Source organism: Myotis nattereri, assembly GCF_964212035.1.
Source record: "Myotis nattereri genome assembly, chromosome: 10".
NCBI classification, from domain to species: domain Eukaryota; kingdom Metazoa; phylum Chordata; class Mammalia; order Chiroptera; family Vespertilionidae; genus Myotis; species Myotis nattereri.
The window spans coordinates 48701854-48720996 of record NC_138085.1 but is presented as its reverse complement, the minus strand read 5'-3'; the positions used below and the strand labels follow the sequence as shown (position 1 = coordinate 48720996).

Here is a 19143-nt window from a genome sequence, read left to right as displayed (position 1 = left end):
TGGCTCTGTTGACTAATGAGTGTGCTGACCACTGTCCTAAGGGATTGGAAAGAACATGAGTGGGGACTGGGCCCCTGGGGCTGACCTCCATGAGAGCTGCTGTTGAGCATCAGGCTGCTGGGCACTGCTGAAGCTCAGGGACATAGTAGGCTGCTGCAGAAACATCTGGATGTTAGAGTCCTGGACCAGTCAAAACTGCTTCTGGGTCTTGTGGAGCTCCTCCTGCTGCCACCAGATGTTGGCCTGCAAATTCTATGTCCACTGCTCTGGCTGGTCTTTGATGGTCTGGAACATGCTGAACTGTGCTGGAAACTGTGCTGGGGGGTAGGTGGATTCTGCAAAAGGTCTGAGGCAGGAGCTGCTGTGCGAGGTCACAGTACGATGGAACAGGTAAGGAAGCTGGCATCGTGGCTGCCTGGCTGAGCCCTGGCACAAGGAGCTCTTGAAGCAGGGTAGCCAATCTTGGCACAGCCATGGTGCTAGCTTCTGCCATCTACTTGCTTAGAGTGGAAGTGGATTGTGACATGGCCGTGTGCAAGGATTTATGGGAACGTCTTAAGGATGCTGATGGCGAGTGACTTGTGTTAAGGTCTGAGGTGCCCACGTCAAGAGCATTAAAGTGCTGCTGAGGTTCCAGCTTGAGCCCTTGCTAAAGGATGGATGACCTCGGATGGCAGATCTTGCAAAGCCAGCTCCTGCTTCCTTTCCACTCGGACAACTGCATCACTGACCACTGAGTCTGTGCACACGATGAACTTGGGCTGGGAGTTCCACTGATGGCCTTTGGTCAGAAATTAAAAACAACATGACATTCCTTTGCCAAACTGCATTAGGTGCTGGTGGCACCTGGCCAGGAGCTCCAAATGATCAATGTGTAGTAGTCATAGCCTGAGGTTCCCAAAACTTCAAAAAGCAGGTATCCTATGGTTGGAGGGGCTCTGTGATCCAGAAATAAGAATTTCCATTCCAACCTATGCCTTGAAGTGAATTACTTTGAAGATTCCTCAACTATGCACATTTCCTTTAATAACTGTGATGTTGCTAGGGGAACGGTAATAATGAATCAGACCAATTTCCAAGTGGCACCTGGCAAGGCTTTGAAAGGGCATTGTTAAAGCTGTTACAGGAGGGGCTAGGCACATCATTGTAGGAGAAAAATTCCCTACAAATGTTATTTATTCATAAGTTGGACATTCCTTTGGGTTCAAGCTACCTCTGAGAAAATGGCAATAAAACTCTAAATCATTGTTAGATCTTAAGTATCCTGGGGAGGGGGAATCCGTCACAAGCACATGAGAAGAGAGCATCCTATAAACTTCTGAAAGTTCTTGTTCTGGAAGGAAATTTAACAAATTCTGATCCATGACATCCTACGGTAAGTGCCCCAGGTGAGGTGTGATACCGTCAGAAAAGTAGAGAATGCTGCTTTCCCTCGTCATGGTGATGACGAAGCCATCTGATGCCTCCAACATCAGCCCTGTGAATTCTTCAGTACTGAGGAAGGAAGGTTCCCACTCCTGCTGAATATCACAGATTTCTGTTTGCCCTGAGAGACCGCACTGTGATTCTGCAAAAATCTGATGACTTTTTCTAGCGCCGTAGTTTTGTCCATTTCCCCTGTATTGTCAGGGAGCATAGAGCTAAGCTCTTTTTTCTTTTTCTTTTATTTTTTATTATTATTTTTTAAAAAATATATTTTATTGATTTTTTACAGAGAGGAAGGGAGAGGGATAGAGAGTCAGAAACATCGATGAGAGAGAAACATCGATCAGCTGCCTCCTGCACGCCCCCCACCAGGGATGTGCCCGCAACCAAGGTACATGCCCTTGACTGGAATTGAACCCGGGACCCTTGAGTCCACAGGCCGACACTCTATCCACTGAGCCAAACCGGTTCTGGCCTCTTTTTTCTTTTTAAAAAATACATTTTTACTGATTTTAGAGAGAGAGAAAGGGACAAGGATAGAGAGAGAGAAACATAGATCGGCTGCCTCCCGTACACCCCTACTTGGGATTGAGCCCGCAACTTGGGCATATGCCCTTCGGGAATTGAACCAGTGATCTCTTCATTGACAGATGAACGCTCAACCACTGAGCCACACGGCAAGGCTAGCTGAACTGGTCCTGGCTTCTGAAAAGTTAGGGAACCTGTTTTATGTACATAACAGACTTGTTTCGAAAAGCTCTCTTTGCCCTGTCCTCATCTTCACCCATTATTTTTTTGATGCAGTTTTTCCTTGGAGTGGGCCAGGGTGGTCCTGTGAGGCCAGGCATCAACTGGGCCAGGGAGAAGCACCTCCTGCTGCCACCCTAGGAGCTGGAGCTGGAGCTGGAGAGGGCGCATTGAGCTTCTCCATGGCCACCACAGCATGCATCCCTGGGCTCCTGCGGGAGGCAGGCTACTCTCACAGCAAAGTCTGGATTCACATAGGCCTAGGTTTTGGTTTCTTCCTCTTCTGAGTCTTTTCTTTTTCCAGCTTTAAAAATGCAGGTTGCAGGTCCCTCCTCACAGAGTTGTTGGGAGGATTGAATGAGGTGCCTAGCATAGGATGTGGCACATGAGCTTGGGATTCATAGCAACCAGAGAACCTGGGTTCCCTGGGAACTTGGTTTGAGGGAACAAGAATGAACTCAGAGGTGGGTCATGCAGGAGAAGCCAGCAGGGAGCAATGAGTTAGGCCTGAATCTAAAGTGGGAGTTGGAGGTACAGGTTTAGAAGTTCTCCGGTTAGGGACACTGAGCTGGGGCCTAGGAATAGATAAGACTATCTTGGGGAAGGCTCAGGCCTAGGGAGCAGTGAAGAGAAGGTTTGCCTTGCAAAAAACAGAGGAGGAATGGTCTGTGGGATCAATGTTAGAGAAGAACCAGGATAAGGAAGGAGAAGCAACAGTGTTACACACTGCAGAGAGATGGAGGAGAATGTGGGTTTGGACTTAATGAGGTCATAGATGTCCTTGGAAAGAATGTTGATGGCTGTTTTGTGAGGTTAATCATTTGTTGTAGTTCGGAGTAGAAAGACGGAGCCATGTGGGTCTTGGGAGTTCAAGAGCAAAAGCCATCTTAACTGATAAACAGGGAAGGAAAGGCTGATGATAACTGTAGCAGCAAAAATTGCTCATAAATTAAACACAGGGCTCTTCTCCACTTCTAATCCCCACCTGACTAACTCCTGCCCAGTTTAAGAATATCAAGGAATAACCAGGCATGGTTGGCAGGAAACTGTGGAAGCATATACAAAACTATATACAGAGTTTTGTATTTACCCTTTATTCTTTCCTATGTTGCAGGCATTGTGCAGAATGTCTTGTGCATGTTACATCACTTACTCCTTATGACAATCCTTAAAATATTATTGTCAATTAATGTTTGAGAAAACTAATGTTTAGAGAAGTTAATTGTTGATAGTGAACTGGTGATGACTGAGATTAAAACTGGGACCTCTGACTCAAGTTCTTGTTCTTCCCTGGTCTGCTGGCATAGGGGTGGGCAGCATGGGGGAGGGGACCTAGAGAAGTCTTTGGGAGTGAAGGGAGAAGCATAGCAAGGCTTCTGAAAAGTTAGGGAACCTGTTTTATGCACATAACCCACTTCCCTTACTCTGCCCCGCCAAGTAGTAAGTGAAGTTTACTGTACACCAAAGAACCACCCAGAGCTCATAGTCCCATAACATTTTCTGCCCTGATGGAATGTTTTTTATCTGTGTTGTCTAATATGGAAGCTACTAGCTATCCATAGCTACTGAGCACTTGAAGTGTGGCTACTGTGACCAAGGAACTGAATTTTTTATTTTAATTAGTTTAAAATTAAATTTAAAAATTGATATTTGATTCAGTTATTGGAAAAGTGTATATATATATATATATTTTAGGTTTAAGTATATTTTGAACAACTTAGTATATGAAACTACATTTTCAATTGAAAATTTTATGAAATCTAAATACAGGTAGCATACAAATTGATATTTGCTGTGCATGTAATATACACTAGATTTCAAAGACATATGAAAGAAATGAATGTAAAATAGTTTATCAATAATTTTTAATTGGCTACATGCTGAAATAATATTTTTGATATTTTGGTTTAAATAAATATTAAAATTAATTTCATCTGTTTTTAGAAAAAACTTTAATGTGGCTGACAGAAAAATGTTAATGAAATATTTAGCACACACTCTATTTCTGTTGGATAGCTTTGCTCTAGAGGTAGGGTCCTGGTGCTAACAGAAGTGGGGTTGGAAGGCTTTTCCATACCTTTTGCTACTTTAGGCCTCTCCATTCTTCCTTCTTCCCCATCCTTTTTACTCCTCTTACCCTTGAGGTATAGAAGCTATTATGCACTTAATTATACCTCTCCAGAGTATTTAATTTTAAAAGACAGTAGAGGTTGTGTGGATACTTCACATAAAGAACTCACTGTCACTGGATTTCAGGCCTCAGTGAGGGAGGTATTTGGCTTTTTAGAAGTCACTACTGAACTTCCAGGATTATCTCTATTTACATGTTCTACCCATGTAAGTACTCGTCAAACCTGAGTCCCAGTTTAAAGACTCCAAAATGTACATATGTAGAAAATTGTTAGTTTGCTCATGTATATTGCTAGTCTCCCTATTTCTAAAAATGGGCCTTGCTGAGGTGCTAAAGGACACTTGCAATAAAAAACCTGTCTTGCTCAAGCCTCAAATCTGAGCAGGCATCACTGGGTTAAAGACTAAAATGCTAAAGATTGTACATCTCCAAAGTTTGCTCTCCAGAGCCTCTATTAAAAGGATATGCAGTAGAATCTCTTATTTATTTTTGATTTAAAAAAATAAAGTATCCTTGCCCTGGCCGGTGTGACTTAGTTGGTTGGAACGTTGTTCCATACGCCAAAGGTGGCAGGTTCGATTCCTGGTCGGGGCACATACCAAGGCTGCAGTTCAATGCCTGGTCAGAGCCCATTGGGAAATAACCAATCAATGTTTCTCTTTCACATTGATAGTGCTCTCTTACCCTCCCTTCCTTTCTCTAAGATCAGTAAAATAAATAAATAAAGTAGCCTTGGTTTCTTTATATGTAAATTGGGGAAAGCAATAGAGAGAGAGAGTACTTGGGTAGACTCACGAGGGCTGAGAGGACAAAATGAATTCATATATGTAAAGTGCTTAGACCAGTGTCTGGAATATAATAAACCTTTAGCTCAATCAGTGATAACTATTAATATAAAATGGTTAGCTTTGCTCTAGAGGTAGTGCAAATGTGTGACAGAACTTAAGTGGCATCTGATTTCTATTAGAATACTTATTGGAAGCATACTCAACTATCTTACTCAACAGAAGGAAAAGACTGGAATAATCAAACCCTCGGAGAGTTGGGTGGAGCTGGACATCAAGAACTTGAATGCTGCACGCACTCTCTGTCTTTTGTCTCTATGCTTCTGTGTGTGTTAACTTCTTCACATGGCCAGAAACCAACAACTCCTGAGTCTACTTCTTACACTTTCCTCTACTAGAGAGAATCTCTTCTCAGTTACAGTTTTTTTTTTTAATGTAAGATATTTTTATTGATTTCAGAGAAGAAGGGAGAAAGAGATAGAAATATCAATGATGAGAAAGAATCATTGATTGACTGCCTCCTGCACGCCCCACACTGTGGATTGAGCCCACAACCTGGGCATATGGCATGACTAGGAATTGAACCGTGATCTTCTGTTTCATAAACCAACAATCAACCACTGAGCCATGCTGGCTGGGCCTAAGTTATAGTTTAAAAAAAAAAAAAATCCAAGGGAAGGACTATGAGTGGCCTAGCTTAGGTCAGGCACCCATTCTTAAACCATCAATCTTGGCTGAAGGAGCCAGAACATATTGGAGCATGGTTGCTCTTGTTGGAACCCCATAGTTAGAGTTTGAGTAGAGAAGTTCCCAAATGTGAGGGAGGGTGTTGGGCAGGTCTTTGGCATGCTGTCATTGGCTGGGTACTGCTGGGGAAAATCATGGCCTCAGCTCAAATACTATAGCAGATCCCAAAGGTGCTGCAACTTGGGGCTGTTAACTGCTCCCTTTGTAGACAATCACTAAGTTCTTGCAGGGACCTTCGAACAGCATACCTATTCATGATTGCCACAGTCCATCCTTGTGCTGCACAGATTTACCTCTCTGCACATGTTCATGGAGCAGCTCCTCCATGTTCCTCCATTCTGAGGGGTATGAGCTTTTGTTAACCATACCCTTTTCTGATTGAAATTGCTGCACTGTCCATTCAAGGTCACAGTCCAACAACAGAATGCCAGAGGCACCCATGTGAGTCACTTGATTTCCACACATACGCCTCCCTGCCCTCATTGTGTAACAGGAGCCCTGCTTCCACTTGCTGATCAGGTACAAGGACCTCTGCCAAGAAGGTCTGTTTGTTTATTTGTTTGTTTGTTTATATTTTAATCCTTACCCAAGTATGTTCATTGATTTTAGAGAGAGAAGAAGGGAGAAGGAGAGAGAGAAAAGCATTGATGTGAGAGAGAAACATTGATTGGTTGCTTTCCACACACACCCCAACAGGGGATCAAACCCTCAACCTGGATATGTGCCCTGACTGGGAATTGAACCCATGGCCTTTAGGTTTACAGGATGACACTCCAACCAACTGATCCACACCCACCAGGATTGGTGACTACTCTTGCCTGTTGGTCCCTGGACACAGGGATCCAAAGTGCCTAAGCAGCAGCCACAGCTTATAGTTCACTGTGTCCACTGACAACACTGCACTCCCTAATGAGTCCCTCCAACTCTGCAGAGCCCAGATTTGCAAGGATGGGAAACACAAAATCCTCCAGAGGGTCACTGGGAGTGACAGTAAATGGAGCCACTACTGTGTCCAATTCTTGGTTTCTAGGCACATATTTTCTTCCTACTGGACACACCACCATATAGCAGCCTCTGATTCGGTGCATATACTACATCCTGGAGGAGTGCTCAGTCCTTAAGAGTCTTGCCTCCAAGATAACATTTTACAAACAACAGTCAGGTTATGAGATCCTTCAGGTAGGGAGTCATCAGTATAAACCCGGAGTCTTTTATATCATCTGGAATATAATACTGGAGTCCATATGTATTGCTCAACCAAATGAATAAATGAATTAATGAATAATAAAACATGAATGCTGGGTGAATACAAGACATTTGGGACTAGGGAGTGGTATGGGATGGCTACAGATTTGGCAATATCATTCATAATCATTTTTCAGCTACAATCTGTAAGGTCTGACTCTTGAACCCTTAACTCCCACCCTTACCTTTCTCATGAGTTTCAGATAAACATCTACAACAGCAAACTTGATGGTGATGCCTAATATTCCAAAAGCACCTACAACAGAACATGTTCAAAATGAATTTATTTCCCCACTAACCCTGTTCCTCCTTCTGCTAATGTGACCCAGATCAGAATCTTAGAAGTCATCCTAGACTTCATCCTCTCCCTCCATCAATTTGTTACTAAAATCTTGTTATTCTGTATCTTCAATAGCTTAGGAATTTGAGTTTCCCTCCCCTCTGGTTTCTTTCCCTCTAGCTATTCTTCCTTTCCTATCCAACTTCCTTGTCATTGACAAACTGATTTTTCTAAAATGCAGACTTAATTATGCTTCTCTCTTTCTTAAGCGGGCGGATCACAAGCATTCTAGTGTTTTCATATTACACAGTGTTTTACATAAATGTTAAAGGCACACCTTAAAATTAAATACCCATTGCATTTTGAAGTTATTTATTACGTGTTCTTACAAGCTAATATCTTTTTAAAGAATGATACTTTGTAAAATGTTTTTTAGTACTCATTTAATAGAAACTTACCTGGCCACTGGGTAAAGCTAGCAATAAAACTATTGGTGCGCAATGTGTTAAGATTGTCTAATAGCTCCCCAGGGCTGTAGGATAAAACCCATACTTCTTGGTTAGCCTGGCTTATAACATCTTCCACAATCTGGTCCTGTCTATCTTGCTTACCACTCTATAAAGCTATAAGCTTGTGGTGGTGGGAATTATATCATCCTCAACTTCATCATTATAGTGCCTAAAACAGTTTTGGTGACCAAATACCATTTTCCTAAATGAATGAATGAGAAGACCGGAAATGGGCTTTGAAGATTGAGCTAGGTGAATAAAATATAGACTGAACATCTAATCTGAAAACTTCCAATAAGTATTGAGCTACTAAGTTGAGTTTTTTGATGAAATACATTCCTTGTCCTTAATTTTTGTATCTCCAGGCTTTTGGTCAAGATGATAGCATAACTAAATGTGGTACTTGAATCCTCCCACAACCACATCAAAATTACAACTGAACTACAGAATAACTATCATTCAGAAGGGCCTGAAATCTAACTGAACAGAAGTCCTACATCTAAGAATATAAAAAAGAAGCCACAATGAGATTGATAGGAGGGGGTGGAGATGCTGGTCCCACACACACCTGTGGTGGATAAAAACTGGGAGGGAAATCTCAGCTTCAGAGGACCCCTCCAGGAATGAGAAGTCCCAGCCCCCCAACGGGCCCCCCAACCCAGGGTTCCAAGGCCAGAAAGAAAAATCCCCATAACTTCTGGCTGCAAAAACCAGTGGGGATGGTGGCTGAGTGAGATGGAGGGCTGCTGGAGTCCCAGGCATTTCACTTAAAGGGCCTCCACAGCCCTAGCCGGTTTGGCTCAGTGGATAGAGCATAGGCCTGGGGACTGAAGGGTCCTGGTTCATTTCCGGTCAAGATCACATGCCTGGGTTGCGGGCTCAATCCCTAGTAGGAGTAGTAGAGGAGGCAGCCAATCAATGATTCTCTCTCATCCTTGATATTTCTATCTGTCTCTCCCTCTCTCTTCCTCTGAAATCAATAAAAATACAGTGGGGCCTTGACTTACAAGTGTCCCGACTAACGAGTTTTTTGAGATACCAGCTGTCTCTCGGCCGATTTTTTGCATTGAGTTGATAGAGTAATTTGAGTTAACGAGCTCCTTAACTAGCTCCTTAAAGAGCTTGGTCTTGGAACGAATTAAACTCGTAAGTCAAGTTAAAAAATTAAAAAATAAAATAAAAATAAATAAGGTAAATAAAGGGCCTGCACAGACTTAGTGTATTTTTCTGTGTATAAGACACCCCCCACTTTTCCAATTCAAAATTAAGAAATCAATATTTTAAACATTTTACTGGTTTTCCTCTTAAGGCCTTCTTTTTTTTGGCATCTTTTAAATAGTTGTTCTTCCTGTTTTCTCCACTGTCTGATCATACACTCAGTGGGAGGAGGTCCAAATTGTCTCTCTGCAGCTCTATTTCCATGCTCTTTTGCATAGCTGATTACATTCAGTTTGAATTTTGCCAAGTAAGACAATCGCTTACTGGTATTTATCTTTTTTTCTTTACATCTTTATGGGCTCTGAAGGCTCTGGCCCCTGTTGCATCTGCGCACTCTCCACCTCCCCCTCCAATTACAGCATCAGCTGATATCAATAATAATAAGGCTCGTGATTGGAGGAAGCCTGTTTGACAAAGTATGGGCAGCTACGCACCCATGCGGTTCCCTCCTCGGCTGACTTCCCTGTATAAGACACCCCTCAATTTTCATAACAATTTTAGAAAAAAATAGCGTCTTATACACTGAAAAATACAGTACTCAGATTCACTTGCTCTGAGCTCCAGTGCTGGGGCACCAGGGATATATGGAAAGGAACTGAATTGTCTGGCATCAGGCAAGAGCTGGATGGGCAGTTTTCTCCCGGACAAAAGTGCTGACAAAAGCCATTGTTCCTTTTCAGAGCCCTCATGTCCCACTGAGCCAGTAGAGAGGTGCCATATCTGAGTCTCCATCACCCTGGCTAACATTTTTGGCCCCATCCTGGTGATTCCCTGAAATCCTGCCCCACCCAACTTATGAGCCCCTCCAAGCTGCTTTCAGAGGCTTTTCCATACGAATGGCCTCTCGTGGCTCATGCTTCACACTTTTCCAAAATCTCTCAAATGAACAGCATCTGGCCTCTATGTGCCCTATATCTCTCACTAAGTGGCCTCAGGCCTGGCAGTAGCAGCAACTGGCCTTGGTTTTTAGCTTGGCCTCTTTGGGGTACTTCCAAGACCAGCACAAGTAGCCGCCATCTGCAGATCACTTTGTAGCTCATGCCAGGTGGCTTCTGGCAGGGCAGAGGGGGAGGCTGACCTTGGCCTATACCTCCCGGGAGGCTCCAGAGCCAGCGCCCCTTGTGAACAGCTTCAGAATATGTTAAAGTGCCACCCAACCTCCTCCATCAGGGACACACTCATGGAGAGGACTCAGCAAGCACTGGAGCTCCCCTGAGGTAAGTCCTGCTCTGTGGGACTGGCCCTTGCATAGCTGAACCTCTATGGTGGTCAGAGCTAGTCCTTGAAAGCAATCAGACTGTGGGAAAAATCCTCACACTGATATGCCAACAGCAATCAAGGCTCAACTACAACAGGAGGGTGCACACAGCTCACACAGGTGATCTGGGAAGCTATGCCTTTGGAGCTTACAGAACACCTACTACATAAGGCCACTCTACCAAGTTCAGTAGATGTAGCAGCTCTACCTAACACATAAAACAAACACAGGGTGCCTGCCAAAATGAGGAGACAAAGAAACATGTCCCAAATGAAAGAACAGAACAAAACTAAAGAAAAAAACTGAACAAAATGGAGACAAGCAATTTACTAGATACAGAGGTCAAAACACTGGTTATAAGGATGCTCAACAAACTTAGGAGAAGAGTAAACTCATTGAGAACTCCAACAAAGAGATAGGAAACATAAAAATGGAACTAGAAAACATAAAAAAGTTCCAGTCAGAAATGAAGACTACATTAATTGAAATGAAGAATACATTACAGGAAATCAACCGTAGAATAGATGAAGCAGAGAATCAAATCAGAGATTTGGAAGATAAGGAAGCAGAAAACACCCAATCAGAACAGCAAAAAGAATCCAAAAAAATGAGGATAGCACAAGGCGTCTCTGGAACAACTTCAAATATAACAACATTCAGGAAGTGCCTGAAGGAGAAGAGAGGGAGCAAGAAATTGTTCAACACCTATGTAAAAAAAAAAAAAAAAAAAAAAAAAAAAAGATGAACTTTCCTAATCTGGTAAGGAAGTGGATATACAAGTCCAGGAAGCACAGAGAGTTCCAAACAAGATAAACCCAAAGAGACTGACACCAAGATGCATCATAATTAAAATGCAAAAGATTAAAGAGAGAATCCTAAAAGCAGCAAAAGAAAAACAGTTAGTTACCTACAAGGGAACTACCATAAGACTTTGCAAAAGAAACTTTGCAGGCCAGAAGGGATCAGCACAAAATACTCAAAGTGATGAAAAGCAACAACCTACAACCAAGATTACTCTACCCAGCAAGGCTATCATTTAGAATTGAAGGACAGATAAAAGAGCTTCCCAAACAAGAAAGAGCTAAAGGAATTCATTATCATCACACTAGTACTACATGGAATGTTAAAGGGTCTTCTTTAAAAACAAACAAAAAAAAAGATAAAAAATATAAATCATAAAATGACAATAAATACATATCTATCAACAATTGAATCTAAAAATCAAAATAAATGAACAAGCAGAACAGAAAAAGACTCATAAGATACAGAGAATATTTTGTGGTTGCTAGATGGGAGGGGGGTTGGGAGGATCTTGAAAAGGGGAAGGGGTTAATAAGTACAAATTGGTAGTTACAGAATAGTCCCTAAAGTACAGCATAGGGACTTACATAATATTGCAATAACTACGTATGGTATCAGAAGGATGCTAGATTGATCAGGATGATCACTTAGTAAGTTATGTAATATCTAATCACTGGTTTGTATACTTGAAACTAATGTAATATTAGTTATAATATTATATGTCAACTGTAATTGAAAAATAAAAAATTAAAATTAAAAAATTTGGTATCTCCATGACCAGCTTGGCACATAGTAGGTATATATTCAATAATTTATTAATGGTATTATGTATTCAGCCAAAGGATCATTTCTTTTTTTTTTTAAATATATTTTATTGATTTTTTACAGAGAGGAAGGGAGAGAGATAGAGAGTCTGAAACTCTCGATGAGAGAGAAACATTGATCAGCTGCCTCCTGCACATCTCCTACTGGGGATATGCCCGCAACCCAGGTACATGCCCTTGACCGGAATCGAACCTGGGACCCTTCAGTTCACAGGCCGACGCTCTATCCACTGAGCCAAACCGGTTTCGGCCAAAGGATCATTTCTTTTGGGAAATGTAATGCTTATTTAATTACAGAGCAACTTATTTAGGAAGAGATGAAAACTCCACTAGTTCTTTGTGAAGAAGCTATTCTGCTGGTCAGATACCTGAGCAAACAGACCAGGCCTTAAGACAATTTAATCAAGCACATTTCTTATTGACCAGAATGGACCTGCTGTTGGAGAGGACACCTGTCTTCCTGAGGTCAGTGGCTCCAGCATTAAATTTATTAACTGTAACCAGATCTGGCTACAGATGCTGCCAAAAACAGGGATATCCCAAGGTGTTGTTACTGGATACTAATTTTGGATAAATACCTCCTGGAGGCTTTAAGTCTTTCAAAATGAAGACTGTATGCTATAATAAATCATAACTATTACTGGAGTTTCCATTTCAGTGAATAAACTCATATTTTTTTTGTATTTAGGACATACCACATACATACTAGCATTTAAATACTTAAATAGAGTTCAGAAGTCAAATATTTTACAAGGTCCTAGGAACCTGTTTTCAAAGTAATGAAAAGTGACCCTGGTTGCAATACGATCACTCCCTTCGGAGAACTTGCAAATAAATTTAGTTAGTAAAAGCTTCTGCCAGCATGATTCTAGTTCAGAGGACAACAAGGATATTCCCAGTTGCCAGTTGCTCTTATCTGCTGCTGCTCCTAATGCCTAATTTGGAAAATCTCCATTTTGCTGTAGGTTCAAGACTGGGTTATCTAATCCCTAGACTTTTTTCCAACTATTTGATTCTTTGGAGCTTTCGAGGAAACTCGTGGTCAATGGTATAGTACCTTTCACTCAATCTAAAAAAGGGTAAGCTGGTTAAAGTATCAATGGTCAAGGCTTTGTAAACTTTTTTTTTCTTGACAGGAAGCGTATTCGACCTTATTAGTTAAATGAGGAGATTAAAATTTAATAACAACTCTGCTAATTTTCTATTATTAAGCTGAGATGTGGCTAAATATTTTCTACTATCATGCCAACACGAAAATGGATTTTCTTGCTTCCAGTTTAACTAGCTAGAAACTTCTGCAAATAAAGCTTCAATCTTAAAATGAGATGGTTTTCTTTTGATCCTCAAGGGCAGAGAATGGAGAAATTAAAAGGAAGGAGGCCAATTTATTCATCCTGATCACCAAGAGGATTGGAGCTTTAGGGAAAGATTTCCTGAGATGACAGAATGTCATTTACAGTGCTCTTAAAAAATTAATAAGGCAATTTGACTTTTAATGCTTTTGCAGTCTTAGTGTAGTGGCTTTTTATAGCCCTGAGCTGTGTGTTTAAATGCACATCAAAATGTCAAAGTGGGCCTCTACATAACACCTCTTTTTGCTGTCTCCAAAGGGGCTACTTAATTATTTGTAGACTTACAGCTTCATTTGAGAACAATTTGAAATACCCCTAACTAGTTGTGAGCAAAGCTGGTCACCTGATGCCTTCAAAGGCAGTTAGGAGCAAATGTAGCCTGGTTGGAGTTTGGTATTCCAGTAAGGGGGAGGGCAGAGTTGCCTAAGGATTAAGAGCATCTGCTGTAGAATCTGGTAAACTGGTTTTGAGTCCTGGATCAAGTCTCACTAATTATGAGACTTGTGCAAGTTACTTAAACTCTCATTAGTGAAAAGGAAACAGTAATATCACCTACTGAGCATAACACAGTGCCTGGAACAAATAGCAAGGGCTTGGTAAATCTTACCAGCAAAGAAGAAAATATGCATCAGCAGCAGCAAAACATTATATCTGCAAGATTTTGTACTAGGTCCTGAGGACACAACAACGTGTAATAAGATATGGATTCCATCCTTCCAGGCTGATTGGAGATTAAACATATATAATAAGCTGGAATGGCACTACTTGGAGTGGGCAAGGAGCCAGGAAAGGTTTAGCAAGGAAGAAAGACAGAAACTTGGCCTTGGAGGAAGTGCAGTATCCAGATAAGCTAACTACAGGCCAAGGGCATTCCCAGGGCTACCACAATTGCATAACTGAATCTTCTTGTCAACCTCATTGAGCATCTCAGTTACCTCAATAACTAAGGATTCATGGAGCAGGGAGGTAGGGGAACTTAAAAGGTTATTGGCTGTGCTACTACATTTTTTAACTGAATGTTTTCAGTTTGGCCATTTGAAAACAAAGACTTGTTACTAGTTTAAAAATAATTCTTTTCCTTAAGTAAATACTTTGTCAAATGTAGAACAGAAATAATCCTCTGCCACAACAAGATAAAAAATTACTTATGGCCCTGGCTGGTTTGGCTCAGTGGATAGAGCGTTGGCCTGTGGACTGAAGGGTCCCAGGTTCGATTCCGGTCAAGGGCACGTACCTTGGTTGTGGGCACATCCCCAGTGGGGGGTGTGCAGGAGGCAGCTGATAGATGTTTCTCTCTCATCGATATTTCTAGCTCTCTATCCCTCTCCCTTCCTCTCTGAAATCAATAAAGGTATATTTTTTTAAAAAATTGCTTATGCACCCATCTGTGTCTACCTTTGTTTGGAGATAGCATAACAGATATGATCCCAACCCAGAGATACAATCAAAACTGAACCATACAAGCTTATAATTTATATAGTTCAATAAATCATGTTTGAAGAAAGGTGAATAGTCCAATTAGTCCAAGGAAAATATAATAATGAGTTTGACTGGGGTGGTGGCAATGAAGAGAGGGAGGGGCGTATAGATTCAAGATTTTTATAGAAAGCCTATTTTACTTTATTTTTTAATCTAGAGGCCTGTAACACTAATTCCTATACCATGGGACCTGGCCTGCAGGATCGGGCCGAAATAGGCTCTCTGACATCCCCCGAGAGGTCCTGAATTGCAACAGGGTGCCGGCCAGGACGAGGGACCCCACTGGTGCATGATCGGGGCCTGGGATGGATGCAGGAGGTTGGCCAGCCGGGGAGGGACTGCGGGAGGGCTCCAGGGCATGTCTGGCCCGTCTCACTCAGTCCCGATTGGAGCATCTGCCCCCCTGGTGGTCAGTGCACGTCATAGCGAGCAGTTGAGCGGCTTTAGCATATCATTAGCATATTATGCTTTGATTGGTTGAATGGACAACCGGATGATCAGATACTTAGCATATTAGGCTTTTATTATATAGGAGGATATATTTTTGTTGATTTCAGAGAGGAAGGGAGAAGGAGATAGAAACATCAATGATGACAGAGAATCATTGATTGGCTGCCTCCTGCACACCCCCAGCACTGGGGATTGAGCCCAAAACCTGGGCATGTGCCCTTACCAGCAATCACACCAGGACTTCCTAGTTCACAGGTTGATGCTCAACTACTGAGCCATACCAGCTTGGATAGACAGCCTATTTTAAAGACGAAATATTGTAAGGAGCCCTAACTGGTTTGGCTCAGTGGGTAAAGCGTCGGCCTGCAGACTGAAAGGTCCCAGGTTCGATTCCGGTCAAGGGCATGTACCTTTGTTGCGGGCACATCCCCAGGAGGGGGTGTGCAGGAGGCAGCTGATCAATGTTTCTCTCTCATCGATGTTTCTAACTCTATCCCTCTCCCTTCCTCTCTGTAAAAAATCAATAAAATATATTTGAAAAAAAAAATTAAATATATTTTTTAAAAAAAATTTTTTTAGAAAAAGAAATATTGTAAGGAGAACAAACTATTAGGTAATATTTTCCCAAAAACTCTTCTCTAGAGACCATAAAGATATTGATGCTCTACTGCAGTGGTTCTCAACCTGTGGGTCGCAATCCCTTTGGGGATCGAAAAACCCTTTCACAGGGGTCGCCTAAGACCATCGGAAAACACATATATAATTACATATTGTTTTTGTGATTAATCACTGTGCTTTCATTATGTTCAATTTGTAACAGTGAAATTGGGGGTCACCACAACATGAGGAACTGTATTAAAGGGTCGCGGCATTAGGAAGGTTGAGAACCACTGCTCTACTGTTACCAGAAATTTTATCAAAAGGTTGTGTGTTTTCAATCCCAAACATTGACATGTTAGGGGTAGGACTACTGGAATGTCTTCTTGGAATCCCACTCATTCATTTATTATTTAATTGATAATTTATTATGTTTTTTACTTTGTGCCATGCAGTACGTGTTAGGTACTACATATATGTTAGTGAACAAAATAGGTATGTTTCCTTCTCCCATGGAACTGAAGACAGACAATAAGCAGGTAAGCAAATAAATCACTATATAAATACATTCATACATTTACTCACTGAAGAACTAATATTAAGCACATATTATGTGTTGGGGAATATTTTGGGTTCTGGGAATTCAATGATGAGCAAAAATAGACTGGTTTCTGTCTTATGGAGCCTACATTCTGAGAGGGAGAGGCAACTTACTCAAAGAGTTACACTAAAAATGGCAACATTGTAACTATGAAAAAGCTATGAAGGAATAGTCATAAAGAAATTTGACCCCACAAGGAGGTCAAGGAAAGCTTCCTTGAAGAAGTGAAGAATAGACGGAGAACTGAAGGATAATAAAGGGTTAGCTGGCAAAAGGAGGGAGGGGAGAGCATTTCAGAGAGGGAAGAGCAATTGTTTAAGGCCATAGTATGTCTTAGAGGCTAAAAGATGGTGAGTATGGCCAGAAGAGGAAGATGAACCCATAAAGGAGGCAGAAAGGGTGCAGTTGGAGGTGAAAGAGCAAGCCACGGTCATAGAAACCATGGGAAGAAAGTGTTTCAAAAAGAAAGCCACAGACAGAGTCAAATGCTGCTGAGAGGTTTAGTAATATGAGAACTGAAAATGTCCCTGGATTTCACAACATGCGACACATTGGTGAGTCCAGTGGAATTATGGGCCATAAGCCAGAATGGAATGATTTGAGAGTGAGTGTAAGGAGAGGAAATGTAAAGGAGAAGAGTATGATTTTAGGAATTGCATTTGGTCACATGTAATGGAACCTGATGGCAGTAGTTTAAATAGGGTTATTTTTCTCACATAACAAGAATGACAGAGGGTGATGGACAGTTCAGGCTGGTGTAGTGGCTTCATGATGTAATGAATGCCATAGAATCCTTCTTTCTGCTATGTTGTCATCCTCAGTATATGGCTATTTTTTTTCATTGTGAATGCAAGACAACTGTTCACTCTCAAGTCGACAGGAAGAAAGAAAGATCAAGGGGAAAGTTCTGGTGCCTATTCCAGAAAAGCAGAAATTTTCTGTAAATCCCCAGTCCACTTCAGCTTACATGTCACTGGCCTGAAGTATGTCATATGGCTGGGAGGCTGGGAAATGTAGCTCTTCAGCTTGACCCATTGCTGCTCCTAATAGAATCAGCTTCTGTAGGAAGAAGGGAGATGGATATTGAGAGCAACCATGGCAGCTACACAACACATACAAACCACACATTCAGAAAGTGTGTTGGTAAAAGAAACGTGAGAGATAAGATGATAGTTGGAGGGGAACGTGGAATTAAAATTTTTTAAAATTTAAATTGGGAATGACTTGAATATATTTAAAGACAAGAAGGGTCTAATCAAGAGACAGAAAGAGTGAGAGGGAGAGAGAGGATCCTATCTAATAAAAGAGAAGCATGGTAATTAGCCGTATGTCCGCTACCCTTCCCATTGGCTAATCAGGGCGACATGCAAATTAACTGCCAGCCAAGATGGCGGCCGGCAGCCAGGCTACTGACACGAACAGGAGGCTAGCTTGCTTCAGTGACAGAGGACTCCAACGTTCCGCGCCTGCCGCTGCAGGCCTCTGAGCTGCTAAGAAACATTGTTACAAATATAGAAGCTAAACAAAACCCCAGAAACCTGTTTTCAGTCAGCCGGGATCTCAGAGCTGGAGTCGCAACGAAGTTTCAAATACAGAAAGTAAACAAAGCCAGAAACCTGCTTTCAGCAGCGAGGTCTCACAGCTAAAGCCGGCTCTCAGCTCCAGTGACAGCCATAAATCCAAGAATAAAAAAAAAAATAAAGGAAAAAAGGAGTGGTTGGGAGCTTCAGTCACCCACTAGCCTGAAAACGGCCCTCAGCCCCTCACCTAGACTGGCCAGGCACCCCAGTGGGGACCCCCACCCTGAAGGGGGTGTGACCAGATGCAAACAGCCATCATCGCCTCATCCAGGCTGGCTAGGCACCCAAGCGGGACCCTGATCCAGGACACCCTTCAGGGCAAACCAGCTGGCCCCCACCCGTGCACCAGGCCTCTATCCTATATAGTAAAAGGGTAATATGCCTCCCAGCACCGGGATCAGTGGAGCCATGAGGCCTCCTGGCCCCTGGAGCAGCGTGACAGGGGGCAGCGCCCAAACCCCCTGATAGCTCTGCGGCTCTGTGTGTGACAAGGGGTGGGGCCACAACCTCCCTATCCGCCCTGCTCTGTTCGTGACAGGGGAAGGTGCCCCAACCCCCTGATCGGCCCTGCTCTGTGCCTGATAGGGGGGAGCTCCCCAACCCCCTGATCGGCCCTGCTCTGTGTGTGACAGGGTGCGGCCCCCCAACCCCCCCACGGGCCCTACTCTGTGTGTGACAGGGTGGGGCCGAACCTCCCCATCAGCCCTGCCCTGAGTGTGACAGGGGGTAGTGCCCCAACCCCCTAATTGGCCATACCTTGAGTATGACTGAGGGTGGCATCACAACCTCCTGATCGGCCCTGCTCTGTGCATGACAGGGGGCGGCGCCCCAACCCCCTGATTGGCCCTGCTCTGTGTCTGACAGGGGAGAGCTCCCCAAACCCCTGATCGGCCCTGCTCTGTGCGTGACAGGGGGGAGCTCCCCAACCCCCTGATCGGCCCTGCTCTGTGTGTGACAGGGTACGGAGCCCCAACCCCCCTGATGGGCCCTGCTGTGTGTGTGACAGGGTGCGGAGCCCCACCCCCCTGATGGGCCCTGCTCTGTGTGTGACAGGGTGCGGAGCCCCAACCCCCCTGATGGGCCCTGCTCTGTGCGTGACAGGGGGCAGTGCCCC

The 19143-nt window shown here is 42.9% G+C and overlaps 1 pseudogene across 1 annotated transcript; it reads right to left on the bottom strand.

Annotated features, from left to right (window-relative positions):
- Positions 1-36: 36 nt before the first annotated feature.
- On the bottom strand, positions 37-9525 carry LOC308525893 (neuronal PAS domain-containing protein 2-like; annotated as a pseudogene). Its single transcript has 3 exons — positions 9522-9525; positions 7266-7336; positions 37-1660 (listed from the first exon to the last, which is right to left on the bottom strand). The product of its transcript is annotated as a neuronal PAS domain-containing protein 2-like (transcript).
- Between the last annotated feature and the right edge of the window lie 9618 nt (positions 9526-19143).